The sequence below is a fragment of the Dipodomys merriami genome, unplaced genomic scaffold (genome assembly GCF_024711535.1).
Source record: "Dipodomys merriami isolate MVZ:Mamm:240054 unplaced genomic scaffold, mDipMer1.0.p SCAF_481, whole genome shotgun sequence".
In the NCBI taxonomy this organism is placed as follows: Eukaryota; Metazoa; Chordata; class Mammalia; order Rodentia; family Heteromyidae; genus Dipodomys; species Dipodomys merriami.
This window is the reverse complement of record NW_027206048.1, coordinates 690,986-707,750: the sequence shown is the minus strand read 5'-3', so window position 1 is coordinate 707,750 and position 16,765 is coordinate 690,986. Positions and strand designations below refer to the sequence as shown.

Below are 16,765 nucleotides of genomic sequence, written 5' to 3'. Positions count from 1 at the left end.
GGGAGTAAAACGTTGCCAACCTGGGATCCAGCTGGGAGGAGAAAATGCTGACATTGTCCATTTATTTTCATGATGCAATGGAATCCACAATAAACAACAAATAAAAAAACAAAAAGAAGAGGAGTAAAAATAATCCTGATGTTGCTCTTTCTAAAATATTTCATTTCATAAAACTCTCCCTCTTTGCAGATGACATGATCTTGTATTTAAAGAATCCCATAGACTCCACTCCCAAATTACTCAAGCTGATTCAAAACTTTGGCAAAGTAGCAGGTTATAAAATTAACCCCCCAAAATCAATGGCTTTTCTGTATGCCAACAATGAGAAAAGTGTGGCTGAAATTAGGAAAGCAACTTCATTTGTAATAGCCCCACAAAAAATAAAATACCTAGGAATTAACTAAAGAAGTGAAGGACCTCTATGATGAAAACTTGAAAATCTTAAAAAAGGAAATCAACACAGAACTTAAAAAATGGCAAAACCTCCCATGCTCCTGGATTGGAAAGATTAACATCGTGAAAATGGCAATACTTCCCAAGGTTATCTACAAATTCAATGCAATACCAATCAAAATTCCAACCTCATTCTTCAAGGAAATAGAAGAGGCAATCCAAAAATTCATATGGAACAATAAAAGACCCCGAATAGCAAAAACGCTCCTCAATGGAAAGAACACTGCTGGAGGAATATCAATACCAAACTTCAAACTCTACTATAAAGCCATAGTAATCAAAAGAGCTTGGTATTGGCATAAGAACAGACCTCAGGACCAATGGAATAGAATTGAAAACCCAGAAATGAACCTACAGACCTATAGCCATCTAATCTTCGATAAGGGAGCTAAACCAATAGAATGGAAGAAAGACAACCTCTTCAGTAAATGGTGCTGGCAAAATTGGTTAACTACATGTAGAAAACTAAGGCTAGATCCTTATATATCACCCTGCACCAGAATCAACTCCAAATGGATCAAAGACCTTGAACTCAAAGCAGACACTCTGAAAACATTACAGGATGGAATAGGAGAAACACTAGGTCTTCTTGGCTCAGGCCGAAATTTTCTGAATAGAGACCCGGAAACACAACGAATCAAAGAAAGGTTGGACAAATGGGATTGCATGAAGTTGCAGAGCTTCTGCAGGGCAAATGACATAGCTAGCAAGATCAATAGAAAGCCCATGGATTGGGAGAAGATCTTTACTAGCCATACAACGGACAAGGGTCTCATATCTAAAATATACTTGGAACTCAAAAAATTAAACCACCCAACAACAAATCCTCAAAGAAACAACTGCCCAATAAATAAGTGGGCGAAAGACTTAAAGAGAAACTTCTCTGAAGAAGAAAGAAGGATGGCCAAAAACACATGAAGAAAATGTTCAACATCCCTAGCCATAAAAGAAATGCAACTCAAAACAACATTCAGATATCACCTCACTCCAGTTAGAACAGCAAAAAATCAAGAACTCTAACAACAACAGATGCTGGAGGGGATGTGGACAGAAAGGAACCTTACTTCATTGTTGGTGGGAATGTAAACTTGTTCAACCACTTTGGAAAGCAGTATGGATGTTCCTCAAAAGACTTCACATAGAACTCCCCTATGACCCAGCAATCCCACTTTTGGACATTTACCCAAATGTTTACAAACAGGACCACACTAAAGCTACCAGCACAACTATGTTTATTGCAGCATTATTTACCATAGCTAAGATATGGAACCAACCCAGATGCCCCTCAGTAGATGAATGTATCAAGAAAATGTGGTATATATACACAATGGAATTCTATGCCTCCATCAGAAAGAATGACATTGCTCCATTTGTTAGGAAATGGAAAAACTTGGAAAAAATTATATTAAGTGAAGTAAGCCAGGCCCAAAGAAACATAGGTCCCATGGTTTCCCTTATTTGTAATATCTAGTATATGTATGAGTCAAGCGGAAAAGGTCAGATAATGTGATGTCAGGAAAATGAACCCTTAGATGTGTATTTTAAAGTTTTTTTCTTTCATGCATGTGTTTCTAACACATTTATAAGATTATCTCTTTGTTGCTCTGTATGTCCCTCCCCCACATTATAACCCCTGCTTTCACTATATTTGATGTCAGTATAACTTGTGGAGGAGATGGGGAAAAACCAGTTGTTTAAGGATACAGGTGGACCTGTTGCAACAATGAGAAGTACAAGTTGTCATGTCCAAAACGAGCTTTACAACGTCGCTTTGGGGGGGGAATGGGGGGGAAGGAGAAGGATTGGGATTGGGGGGGAGGGGGGAGTCTGGGAAGGGATGTGAACGGTAAACAAAGGAGGAGGCTGCAATGCTTGGTAAGAAATGTACACATTATCCTGCCCATGTAATTGTAACTCCTCTGTACAGTATGTTCACAAATAAAATAAAATAAAAATTAAAAAATTTCATTTCAAACCTGTGTTTGCAATATTTATTTTCCCCTATCACTAAGGAGCTGAGCTAGCTTTTTGGTAGGTAACAGGATTCATTTCTCTTTTTATTCTGTATCCATTAATGAGTTACACAGAGTATTCATTTTGGAATGAAGGCTTCTGTGGTACCTGAGGAGTATTTTAATGTCATGAAAGAGTGACACTTGAAAACTGGAGTCTGACTCGAGGCTGTCATTTAATTTATGCACATACTTCACAATCCCAATTAAGTGTTCTCAGCCTTGGATTCCTTATTATGAATGAAGCAACTTGGTAAGACATTACACAAAACATGCAACCAGCACAGCAACCCAGGTAAAGAAAGATCACCTCTCATCCTAGCTACTCAGGAGGCTGAGATTTAAGGATTGAAGTTCAAAGCCAGCCCGGGGAAGGAAAGTCTGTGAGATTCTTATCTCCAATAAACCACTAAAATAAAGTCAGAAATGGAGCTGTGTGGCTCAAGTAGCAGAATGCTAGCCTTGAGTAAAAAAACTCAGAGACGGTTGCCTAGGCCTTGAGTTCAAGCCCTAAGACTGGCACAGATAAAATAAAAAATAAAAAGCTGATCTCTGTGAAAGGATGAACAGAAAAATCCAAAGGAAAAGCTGGACATTTCAGACAGCTGCCAGTAATGTCTGCTCCTTTCCGTGAGTTTAAATGTTTTCTAGAAGCTAGAGAGAACAAAGCAAGACCACCCTTTCCTCTGGTGCTTGGTAATGTCATTTTATGAGCTGCTACTAAAGCCCTTTTATTGAACCATGAATCATGAGTGGAGGTGTGGTTCAAGTGGTAGAGTGTCAACCTTGATCAAAAAAAAAAACAGCTAAGCAAGAGCACAAGGCCCTCAATTCAAGTCTTTGTACCATCACACAAACACACACACAAACACATAGTACATGATTTCTGTGTGGGTGGGGTGGGGTGGGCAGGAGCTTGAACTCAGGGCCTGAATGCTGCCCTGAGATTTATTTGGCTCAAGGCCAGCTCTCTAGCACTTGAGTCACAGCTCTTCTTCCGGTTTTCTGGTGGTTAATTGGAGATCAGAGTGTCACAGACTTTCCTGCCCGGGCTGGCTTTGAACTGTGATCTTCGAATCTCAGCCTCCTGAGTACTTAGGATGACAGGAATAAGGCACCAGAACCCAGAAATGGGCTCTCTCTTGTTTTTTTGTTTTCTGTTTTTTGTTTTTTGTTTTTTGTTTTTTTGTAGAATCAAAGAAGAGTAGGAAGATGATAATAGAGACTGTGGCAGATGTATTCCAATACACCCATTTTCCTGATGCAAAACTGAGACCTGGTGAAGATGGTAGATGTGACCAAGATTTCCTAGTAGGATATGACAGGACCTGGGACTCAAGGCGAAGTTCTTTGGTTCCTGATCAGAAAGTACCAGAAATGTGCAACCAGTTTGGTGCACATCTGGTCTGAAGGGAACGAGTCTGCACAGGTGCAGGGCAGGCAGGGCTGGATAAGGCAGAACTGAAACTCGTGGGCTTGCTATATATAGGCAAAGGACCATGACTGTGGCAAACCGGGGCGGGGGACGGAGTGGAGGAAGGATGATGGGGGTGCTGAGTTGGGTGCTCCTCAGATGGACGGACCTGAGTCATCCAATTAAAACTGAAGCTGATGCCCCACAGGCTGCACGCAACCCAACATTTGCATTGACTTGCAATAACATTTTATTAAAGAAAGAAAGACAGAAAGGAAGAGAGAAAGGAAGGGAGAAAGGAAGGAAAAGAAGGAAGGAAGGAAGGAAGGAAGAAAGAAAGAAAGAAAGAAAGAAAGAAAGAAAGAAAGAAAGAAAGCAAGCAAGCAAGCAAGCAAGCAAGCAAGCAAGCAAGCAAGCAAGCAAGAAAGAAAGAAAGAAAGAAAGAAAGAAAGAAAGAAAGAAAGAAAGAAAGAAAGAAAGAAAGAAAGAAAGAAAGTTTCAAATATAACAACCTTGTTACAGGCATCCTGACAGCTGTCTGTGGCTCTCCACTGCCCCCTAGTGGCCAGTGCTTTCAAGTGTCTAGAGCCTTGGTTTCTTCAGGGCTCTTTCACAAGCAGCCCAGCGGTTCCTTGTTAATGTCTTTAACAGTATTCAGGGGGACTAAAAAAAAAGTGATAGAGTCTACAACTTTGACCAGGGAGACACCACATATATTTCAAGGGCATGCTGCCACTAAGGACTATGAGATTGCTAATAAGTACTGCTGAGCTGTAAGCTTAGCTTTTGTCCATGGCCTTATGGAACCCAAAGTATTTCTGAATCCATCTCACCCACTATCAGAGAAACATGCTCTCCCCAAGATATGTGCCTATGAGGATATCTCTAAGAACTGTACACATGTGTTCCAAAATTCTTCCAAATAGACACTTCCTTTGATCCAGAAGTGATATTGCCTCTAATTATTTAACTCAGGAAATCCTTTGAGAAAGAGTATAGCTCAAGAACATCCATCGTGGTGTTTTTGTTTTTGTTTTTGTTTTAAATAGGATAACAGACATGGAGGAATTCTTTCCCTTTCCAATAAAAGGAAACTCTCATTGTGTTATGATATTTCAGTCTGAGTGATTCAAATCCACCAAATAATGAAGTACTTAATCACATGAGAAAATATCCCAGTTATGCAGTGATTAGAAAAAAAAGTGAGTTGCCTAACAACATTGTATATAATAGTACATGGGTTTCTGAACAAAGTTAGTGATTGGGGATTGGAAGGCTGTAGAAAGGGCAGGAGATGAGAGGCATGGAGGCTCATGTCTACTATGATCACTCAGGGTGGGTAGACGGATTCATCTGTCTTTGCCTGAGAGAGGATGGCCGCCATGTGTTTGAATGGTCTATGCTCTGCCTTGTCCCAGGTGAGCACATTCTCTGCACTCCTGAGCATGGTAGCTCCTTGGATCCATATGGAAGCTGAGAATTCCTCACTTACTGAGATCATTCAGCACAGGCTGGCTTCGCCAAGATCAAATTACACCATGTCTATGGGTGAATTGAACATGCAAATTAATTCTGTCTTGTGTTCAGGGGGAAATTAAAAAGAAGATCATCTGAGCTGAGAGGACACAAATGGAATCATCACTTTGGTTTACAGGGAAACAAGATGCCATCTCTGGAGAGCCCTAACTTCACCATTTGCTTTCAGTCTACTGATGCTTGATACTTCCCATCCCAGGATGAGGCTTTTGATCACAGGCCAAGCAGGTCATCTGATCACACCTCCTTTAAGAGTAAGTTCTCCCTAGAGGTTCCCAGGCCCTTCCCCACCAGTGTACAACCAGTGTGTGTATGTGTGTGTGTATGTGTGTGTGTCTGTGTGTGTCTGTGTGTATGTGAGAGAGAGAGAGAGAAAGACAGAGAGAGAGACAGAGACAGAGAGAGAGACAGAGAGAGAGACAGAGAAAGAAAGAAAGAATATGCAAGTGTCCCTCTCTATCCTCACCCCCTCAAGTCTGTAGTCAGTGCACTGGTCGGGGTATATGCCAGACCTGAGGCACAGAAGAGCCTTGTTCCTATCCTGGCTTATAGGTTGCTGAGGTCCATGCCCCAGCAGAAGCAGGTGGTCCGGGGGAGGAGCATGTGTCTGGGGGAGGCTTGCTGCTTCTGTTCAGTCTGTGCTTTTACCTGATTGGACGAGGCTTATCCTGCCTAGGGAGCAAAGTCTGCTTTGGAGAGTCTACAGAGTGTTAATCTCATCAAGAAACCTGGATGACAGAATGCTTGAACAAGTATTTGCATTCTCCAGGGCCTGGTCAAGTTAACCTAGCATTAGTCACCACACATGGATTATAGAATTTCCCCAGTGATATTGTGTAAGGTCCTTCTTTCCTTCCTTCCTTCCTTCCTTCCTTCCTTCCTTCCTTGCTTCCTTGCTTCCTTCCTTGCTTCCTTCCTTCCTCCCTCCCTCCCTCCCTTCCTTCCATTCCTCCTTCCATCATTCCTTCCTTCCTTGCCACTTCTGGGGTTTGAACTCAGAGTTTAGGTGTTATCCCTGTGCTTTTTTGCTTAGCACTTTACCACTTGAGCAACAGCACTGCTTCCAGCTTTTTGTTTGGTCTTGGGGCTTGAACTTTAGACCTGGGCACTGTCCCTGAGCTCTTTTGCTCATGGCTAGTGATCTACAACTTGAGCCACAACTCCACTTCCAGCTATTTTGGTGATTCATTAGACTTTCCTGTGCAGGCTGACTTTGAACACCAATACTCAGATCTCAGCCTCCTGAGTAGCTAGGGTTACAGACATGAGCCATCAGCCCCAGATTTCCACATTTCTTCCCTGAGAATATTTGTTTTGCTTTGGTTTTTGTTTTTCTTAAGGCTAATGTTCCATCACTTCAGCTACAGCTCAACACCCAGTTTTTTTTTAATGATTCCATGGAAATAAGAGTCTCACAGCCTTTCTTGCCAAGGCTAGCTTCAAAGTCCAGCCTACTGGATGTAAAGAGTATCTCTCAGAACAAAATCAGTGAACCTGGTAGAGACGTTCTGAAAACGTGTCTTGGGTCATACAAGAGGCACCTGAGGAAAAAGAATCAGTTCAAAAAGTGTAGAGAGAAGAAAGATTCTCAGCCCCAAGATTCTGTGTGGTGGGATGAGGAGGCCAGCATAGCCAGAGCACGGGGAGATGAGGCTCTCAGGAGGAAGAGCACAGTGAAATCATGTCCTAAGGTTTGTCTTGAAGGTGTTGGAATGAGGTTCAAGTCATGTGATCAGACTTCATGGCCTGACCATCACTAGTGACTTGTCTTAGAAATAAGACTCACATGTATCAACACTGCTTTTCAATTGCCTTCAATTCTCCAGGAGATCCTGTATACCATATTTCCCCTCCCCTTTACTCAGTTTCTTTTCTGGGTAGATCTTTTTAAAATAAATTCCTATCTGTAGAGGAAGCCTGAGTGCTAGTCATATGAAAAGCAAATAGACGCTCACGATTGACCACTGAAATATTTTTTTTCAGTTATAAGTGAATTCCTTAGAAATTTTATTATAAATAAATTCCTCATTCAGGGCACATCTGGCTTTAGAAGAAATCCCAGGATAACAGCTCCATTAGGATGATGGTCTGCCTCTTAGCAGACCATCACTCAACTATTTAATAATCAGCCAAATAGATATTAGATAGTTGATTTAATTCTTTTTTCCAAAAGAGCCAATAAAGCTATTTCATTTTTTGCCATTTATTTTCCATTTAAATCTACAGGATGGAGGAGGTGGTAAAGATGAGAAAGTAAGTTTGCTGAAAGATTCTTATAATTTGGATTGACTCAGCTGAGTGGAATGTAGAGATTTTTATTATTGTTAATTTGCTTTATTATTCTTTTAGAGGTGATGTACAGAGGGGTTACAATTACCTGAATCAGGTAATGAGAACATTGCCTATCTTTTTTTCTTTCTTGTTTTTTTTGGGGGTCCGGTTGTGGGGCTTGAACTCTGGGCCTGGGCACTGTCCTTCAGCTCTTCAGCTCAAGGCTAGCGCTCTACCACTTGAGCCACAGCGCAACTTCTGGTTTCTTTCTTTTTGCTTATGTGTTGCTGAGGAATCAAACCCAGGTCTTCATGCATACAATGCAAGCACTCTACCACTGAGCCACCTTCCCAGCCCCAGAACATTGCCTTTCATACAGTGTCTTCTGTTCCCTTTTTCTCTCCCAGGCCCTCCCTCTCATCTCCATCTGTGAATTGTATAGTTCACTTTCATCCGTGTCCAGTGAGTTCTATGGCTGCACTTTTCACCCCTTTTCTCTTGAATTTTGTACCCTCCCCCAACACTTACGAAGTTGTACACTTGAATCCACCATACATAAGATAAAGAATATAGAATCATCCATAATTAAAAACAAAAAATCCTTTTTTTCCAAGTCTTAGAGTTTGTTTCATTATGTATATTATTTTATATAAATATGGAAAGGCACTTATGCATTGTGCCTTTGAGTTTCTCTCCTAAGAGTAGCGTCTTTTGTTCTCCCTGTATGTGCGTCTCTAGAATCCTGTATAATTTGTCATATTCCAGTACATTTTAGGTCTAACTTCAGCATATCAGAGAGAACATGCAACTGTGTGTTGACTTACCTTACTTAACATGATTTGCTCTAGATCCAAAAGACACCTGCACACCTATGTTCATTGCAGAGCTATTCACAGTGGCCAAAATATGGAAACAGCCCAGCTTCCCCACATTAAATGAGTAGATCAAAAAAAAAAACCCAATTGTACTTACACACAATGAAATTTTAAACAGGCCTTAGGAATTTCGAGATTTTTCTGTATGGCCCAGCCCTGGTAAAGAACCATCTGGATCTTGTGATAATAAACCTGTCCTCCATTTGTGGTAGCTTTTAGGCTAAAAAAGGACCAATGTTTACCATTTATAATCCATTGTAGGCAAATATTTTTGTTTGTTTTCTTGATCTCAAATTGAAAAGCCAAGTACTGATTATTTGGTGGTCCCATAAACAGATGGCCTTCCTTGTACTAGTGAATCTTTTGGTGTTTGTTTGCTGTGATTTACCATGGCTCACAGGCCAAGACATCTCTCTCTGGCTTTGCTCCTTTAATAGGGACTATGCGTTGCTCTGAGCAGGACTTCTATAACTCTATATGAATCTGTTTCGAAGAGAAAGATCAAACATTTGCTTGTATATATTTGACACTTTGTAATATTTTATTATATAACTATATATACATATGTATGCATATAATTTATACATAGTAGATTAAATATGTCTGTATACATATATATGTATATATGTGTGTGTATGTATGGTGTATGTGTGCTCATAATAGGACTTAAACTCAAGGGCTATGTGCTTTCTTTTTTCTTTTTTGTTCAAGGCTGGCACTATTCCAATTGAGCCACAGCTCCACTTTTAGCTTTTTGGTTCTTAGTTGGAGATAAGAGCCTCATGGTCTATTCTACTTGGTCTAGCTTGGAACTATGATCCTCATCTTTCAGGCTCTTAAATAGCTAGGTTTAAAGGCATGAACCACTAGCAGCAGTCCTATTATATTTGAATTGAAATATAAATGTAAAGAACAAACACTTGTAGTATTTTCAAATCAGTATTTTTTCTTTTCTTTTTTTAAAATTTTATTTTTTATTGTGAAAATATCGTACCCACGGTATAACCCCTGCTTTCACTGTATTTGATGTTGGTATAATTGGTGGAAGGGAAGGGCAAAAACAAATCGTTTAACTAGGGATACAGGTGGACCCATTGCAACAATGAGATGTACAAGTATCTTTTCATTTACACTAAAACACACTGCTTTTCAAATTGATTTGTTCTGTTATTCCAACTCACTTACCAAGGAAGGAAAGGAAATGGAAAAGGAAACATTGAATACCAATGAACCTCTGAATATACCAAGGCTCAGGCCTGCTAGCTATTATTTCTTTGCTAGGAAATATAACAGGATATAGTCTACAGGTAAAGCAGGAGAACAAGCTCTCCACTGAGGCTGCAGAAAGGCTGATGAGGATGGGGCAAACAACTTTATCTAGGAAGTTTTAAAAAGTGTTGGATGTGGTAGGCTGACTCTGGTGGATGTGTAGTCAATGTTAGAGGACATCCATTGTAAAAGGCCATATAGAGATGAGGAGGATAACTGAAGGTGAATATGTGGTTAGAGAGGCTTGCTTTCTTGAATATAGATGTTTATAGAGTAGGTTTTATACTGTTGAAAATGAGACAGTTAAGGAAGGGATGCTTATTTAATGTTTTAGTTCCAGGAATTGGAAATATTTAACATTATCTTTGAAAATTGATAGTGAGATAAGTGCATTTACAATTTCAATTCCAACATATAGTCTTTCCCAATAAGTGGTTGTTCATTCTGAATCAGTTTAGAAATGAACCACCATAATATATTTGAACACACAAAAATAATGACCTAACAACTTGCCATGCATGGAATTAAAAAATATGTAACAAGGCTCATGTCTGAAATCCCAGCTGCTCAGGAGGCTGAGATCTGAGGATAGCTGTTTGAAGCCAGCCCAGACAGAAAAAAAATTGTGAAACTCATATTACCAATTAGCCTCCAAAAAAAAAGTAGGAGATTGATGTGTGGATCAAGTGGTAGAGTACAAGCCCTGAGTAATATGGTTCAGGGACAGCACCTGGGTCCTATTTCAACCCTCCGTATTCATGCAAAACAATAAATTATGTGACTAAAGCATGTGGTGTATATTAGAGTTCTCATTTCTTATGCCATTCGTAGTATATATAACACAAAATTCAGTTTTGTACAGGTATTAATTATAGTTACTATAGTAGTATCAATTATTATAAACATATTATACATATATTACTTATAGATTACATAACATTAATGATATTATAATATATTATTCCTACATTATTAATAGTAATTATAGTAATATCAGTAAAATAGATATATGTTTTAGAAAAGGGAGTAAGTTTTCTTTGGTATAATGAGGAAGTAACAGTCACAAAAATTTTTCCTTTTAGATTATATTTGTATAATTATTTCTTTTGCATTCAAGATGCTGAATGTTAAAAGCATGTTTTCTTCATATGCACTGGTGTCATTGGCATGGAGTTGTTCTCCTAAAGCATTTACTCCAGGCAGCATAAACAGTGGAAGCTTGAATGATGGTCATTCAGGAATTTCTTTAGAAAATTAACCAATCTTGATTTGATTACTAACAAATTTGTACCCAATACCTTTTTCATTTAAAAAATATTTTCCTTCTATAGCAATTTCATTGCCATTATAGCTATAATTAGAAAAATAATGTAGATTCTTCTGTTCCTTATCTCTTAAAAGGTAATGTGACATTCACAGAACATCCTCAGATAAGCATGATGGAAAACTGGACTTGAATTCTAGGTCTGCAACTGGTCAGTCTCAAGTATTTGGGAAATTTGGTTGGCTTTGCCTGCCTAGTTCTTTAGATAGATAAATAGATTAGATAGATAGATAGATAGATAGATAGATAGATAGATAGATAGATAGATAGGTAGGTAGATAGATAGATAGAGCTATAGATATAATGAAGTATTTAATAAAAAGCACAGAATCTTTTCTCAAGTATGTATATTTACATTTTGAAAAAGTAATATAAAAAGGGTAGACATTATTAAATGTATTTCTTTAAAAAAACGAGTGCATGTCAGGAATAACTTCCCTTCAGCTCATATAAGAAGATGAGTAATTGTATCTTTTGTATGTTTGCCATATGGTATTGCATGAATTTTCAAAAATTCATGTGCATTTTAAATAATGGTATTTATTTCATAGTCACAAACCAAATAATTGGAGTGGATGACCCAAATGTCTTATTTCAGTTTCCTGAATCAGATTCACAAGAGTCTAAATTTCCTAGTTATGAACATTTCTCCATGCAAACTTAACAACATAGAATGGAGTGTGAAGGTAGAGCCTTTATATATATTAGAGTAACATGCACCTACACTAGTCTGCACTCATGAAACACTGATATATTACAATTGTGTTCATATCAGAAATATACTTTAGCTTAAAGTAAAATGAGATGGACTGTATACTCTCAACCAAAGAGCAATGATCACCCACTGCAATTTTTCTCAGTGGGTAAACCCTCCCATGTATTTTACTGACTTAACTTCTATTTTGTGCTTTACAATTATTGGAGAGGTCACATTATGTCTACATACAATGCTGTAGCAGCCTTAGCTGACTTTCAGTTGTACCTCCATTCTTACGATCATGGTCAGCTCTGTAGCTGTAATCACATATTTAGTGGACATTTGATCTTGTCAAACCCTGATTTAAAATCCAGCTTTCACGTCTCATTGTCACAGTGTTAAAGATATCCCTCCTGTAGATTTATTTTATCTCCTTGTATTCCAGACACTGCCTTAGATGTTAGATTTTAAAGTAGAATTTTTGTACATTTTTATTGTAAAAATACTGTACAGAGGGGTCACAGTTAAATGACCAGGGTAATGAGTACATTTCCTATGGAGCATTGTTGCCTCGTCTTTTGTTTTTTCCCCTACGATCCCTTCCCTCCCACCTCCACAGCTACTCCCTCCCTCCCCCTCACCAGTTTTAAAGTTCATTTTCAATGGAGTGTCTTATACATCTCATTGTTACAAAAGGTCAACCTATATCCCTATTTAAGCAGTTACTTAATATCATCTTATATGGTCATATATCCATAGATTTTGACCTTTTCTGCTTCTCCTAGAAAGAAGTAGAAATTTGACTTTGCATTTGATCTGTTGAGGTATAGTGATGCCTGATGAACTGCATATATATATATATATATATATATATATATATACATATACATATATATAAATAATGTTAATAATGTGATATTTTGACATATATTTGTTTAATTTTACAATTGAGGAAGTAAATACATATCACTTACAAAACTTTTCATGCTGGAAGTGGCACAGTAGCTCATGTGGTAGAGCGCTCGCCTTGAGCAGAAGAGCTGAGGGACAGCGCCCAGGCCCAGAGTTCAAGCCCCACAACCGACAAAAAAAAAAAAAAGAAAAAAAGACTTTTCATGCACTTTCGTATTGTTTTATTTTACAATTGAGGAAGCAAATGTACATCATTTACAAAATTGCTTTCATGTACTTTGTTATTGCTTTGTTGTGAACTTCCTAAATGCCAGGCATGGCAGCACATATTCAAACTCCCATCACTTCTGTGGCTGAGACAAGGCTGGAAAGTTCCAGGCCATCTGGGACTACAGAGAAAAAAGAGAAAAATAACCTTCCAAAGGTTTTATTACATACTTTTTACACTTAGCCATTATGACCACCATAATGGAACTCCACTTCTTCACTAAGGACTCACAGGATGACTGCTGATGATTGGTATCTTGCCAGGTGCTCATATATGTTTGTGTATCTTCTTTGATAAAGTGTGTTTCCACCGTTTGTATTGAGGAGCTCAGAATATCAGTTCTGTCCACAACTCTGGAACAGCAGAGATGAAGGGATACCTGGCCAATGAACTGAGAAATTACAGAGAGGGAAAGGAAAGAGGGACACCAGGGGACCCAAAGGCTCACCACCAGTTTTTGGTGGTCCTGCTTAACAAACTTTTTATCCAACTTAATATAGGGGTGTGGCTAAAGTTATTTGCACAAACTAGGTCATCAATCTATCTTGTGGTTACAACCACTAACATGAGGTATACTTTGTATAAATAGTGACAATTAACTCTCTTACTGTTAGGGAGCAGAAGGGAGGAATACATATTTTAGCCATAAAATATCTTGTCTCATCTCCAAGATCTTACTATTTTAGTGTCCTAACAGCTGTATCTTAAACACACTTAAGGTAGTAACTTATAGCACTATCTTGCCTTGATGATTTGACTTTTCCAGGGTACATATCTCAGCCTTCTGAGTCTTGTTTAAGATGGCTTTCTAATCTTTTATCTCTTTCCAGATCTCACTGCTCAGCTCTAGAATCCCTCACAAGTAATCTTACAGTTGTATATTTTTGGAAAGGATTTTTTTTTCTAGGATAGGCTTCACTTTTTAAACTCTTAAGATTCCCTTTCTCTCCCTGTTCCTGTATCTTCCCCTTTGTGTGTAGGTTGTGACTGTGTGTGTGGGGTGTAGTAATGAGATTTGACTCCAGCCTTGAACTCTTGGTGTTTACACTCATGCCTGATGCTATACCATGTGAGCCAATGTTCCACTAGGCCTTTGACTGATCAATGGAACATCAATGTCTCATGGATTTGGCTACCCCAGCAACCTGTGAGCCATGGTCCTCCAATCTCAGCCTCCTGGGCATTTAGGAATAGGGATGAGCCACTGGTATCCAGATCTATTGCCAAGTGGTTTTTGGTTTTGTATTGTTGTTGTTGTGTTCATCCAAAATCTGTAAGGAAAACAAATCATTTATCATCAGGACTATTCACATAAAATATGCAGTGTTGAAAGATTAATTATGTTTGTCATCCTGTATGATTTTTATCAGTTTACAGATACAGTATGTAATTTGAATTTTTGAATTCTATTGTTGGAAACAGTTGAGTCACATATATAATTTGATTGTTCTTGATTTGGTTTTATAATGTGTTGTTTCAGAACAGAGTGTATTAAGGCTTAATTTTGCACTACTGAAACAAGACTTTTATGATTATTCATTGTCTTGTAAATTATAAGTTAATCATTTCTTGGCATCATGTGAGTGCCCGGTAGTTTCCTGTAGTCTTTCCAAGTGTTTTAGGACACAATGCCAGACACTTTTCTGAAAACATTTGAATTTACTGTTCTGACAAATATGTAAGATTGTACTTTATAAATCTCCTGGGATTTTCACTGTACTTCTCTGTACTCTCCAGTGATAAATTCATGTGACAGTTATGTTGATTTTCTCCCATGTTACATTCATCATTGCATCTTGGGAACTACTAGAATGCACTCCTGTTCTTCAGTCCATTCACGCCTTGGCCTGTATCCCTCTCACAGCAGAGAGCCATAGATTGGGAATATTGGGAATATTTCCTTTGCTGTCTTTATTTTCTAGCAATATATTAATTGAATTCACTCTCTAAAGTCTAATAATGCCTTGAAAATACTGTATTTCCATGGTTTTTTTCTTGTTATTTGGCTTCAGGGAAGAATTTAGGTCAAGCAGATTGCAAACAAGTCTCAATAAATGTTATTCATTAGATAATGTTAACTTGATGGTCTGACTGCCTGCTTCCTTTTCATTGTTTATTTTTCAATGTAGCCGTTTATTGTAGAAAATATTTCTGTGCCTATTTAATATTAATTCCTACTGTATGCAGTAATTAATTTTATTTCAACATCAACTCACAGTACCCTGTGAGTTTCTTCAGGGTATTTTTTTAGGGTACTTCACATTCTTGGATATCTTTTAACCATCAATGCGTCCAATGATAAAGGCATATTGCTTAAATCACCATTTTGATCACAAAAGGAAACCATACTGCAATCTCACTATATGGCAAGCAATTTTCTGGTTTTAAATTATTTTAGATTAAAATTGCTGTTGCAAGAATGAACATTCTGTGTATAATTTTATTATATTTTCCTAATTATTTAGTGTTAGTATATGTTCCAATATAGAAGTATAAAGTTAAAGAATTACTATTACTTTGTTTAGATTAAAATTTCTAAAATGTTCAGAGGAAAATTTCTATTTATTCACAATTTTAAGTCAATAGAGTGTCCATTATGACTAATGGAGAGAGTTTAAATTTTTGTGTTCCTTAAAGGAGTTGCTGGGTAATCAAATCCAGTGATTCATGTGTCAGTCTACTGTGTGCCTATGAGCCTGACGTGGCCTGTTGTTTTATTCTCACTCAATTAGAATAAAGAAAAATTTCAGTAGGAAGAAATTACTTGGTTAGTTTATCCAATATCTCTCATACATACAGAAATAGAATTAATTCTACACTGGCTGAAAATGGTATTCTTGCATTATTTTTATTAGTAGTTGCTGTTTTTTTATAGCCTCTCCCTTCCCCCTTGAACTCCTGCCTCTATCCTATCCCCTCTCACAAGCTCAACTTGACCCACTTCCATTCAGCCCCTCTTTTGAAACCCTGTCCTGCTACACCTGAAATCCCACCCTCAATTAACCTACACCCTAGTAGCCCTGCTATAAACTTTCAAAGCTCTGTTTGCAACCAGCCTCCTTCCTCAAATCCCTGGTCTGCTACTTGGAAATCCCTCTTCCACTCCATCTACTCTTTTCTCTGCCCCAAAGAAACATATCTCCTCCCTCAATACCCAACTTGTTCTACCCAGAACTTCACTTCCATCCGGCTCCTCCCTTGAATCCCCACCCTTATTCTCTGGATGCCCTGCCCCTACCTAACCTAGTCCCTCCAAACCCACCCTTCCCTTTAAGCCTACCCTCAACCAGCCTTCTCCCTCAAGCTCCTTAGAGGCTCCAGGGAACATTTCTCCCCTTTGCCCTTCCCCCACCCCATAACTAGCCTACTCCTACAGCCCAGACAACCCTTTCAAAGCCCTTCCCTGAACTACACTCCTCCCATGAAGCCCTGTCCTGCTACATCAAAATCCATCCGCCACCCTATATTTGCCCTTGAAGCCCTGCTTTGTTTCACTAGAAGCTACTGGCACAGACCACCTCATCCTTGGAAAGCCCGAGTACTTCACCAGATACCTCCCTACCTTTCCATCTATTCTCTGTAAGTCCTGCCATTCTCCCCCAATAATCCAACCCTCAGCTGAGCTCCTCATCCAACCCCTAGTTGGGGTTCTCTCTGGAATCCACACTCCACTCCACAGGATACCCTGCATATAATTATCCTAAACCCTTGTAGCCTTACCACCTTCTGAAAGC

At 38.6% G+C, this 16,765-nt stretch overlaps 1 long non-coding RNA gene across 1 annotated transcript in view; it reads right to left on the bottom strand.

The window, feature by feature from the left end:
- Window positions 1–13,243: 13,243 nt before the first annotated feature.
- Window positions 13,244–16,765, bottom strand: part of LOC138809081 (uncharacterized) — a 109,336-nt gene continuing 105,814 nt past the window's right edge. The window contains exon 3 of the long non-coding RNA XR_011366701.1: window positions 13,244–14,302. This is a non-coding gene — a long non-coding RNA (uncharacterized lncRNA). The remainder of the gene's footprint in view (window positions 14,303–16,765) is intronic.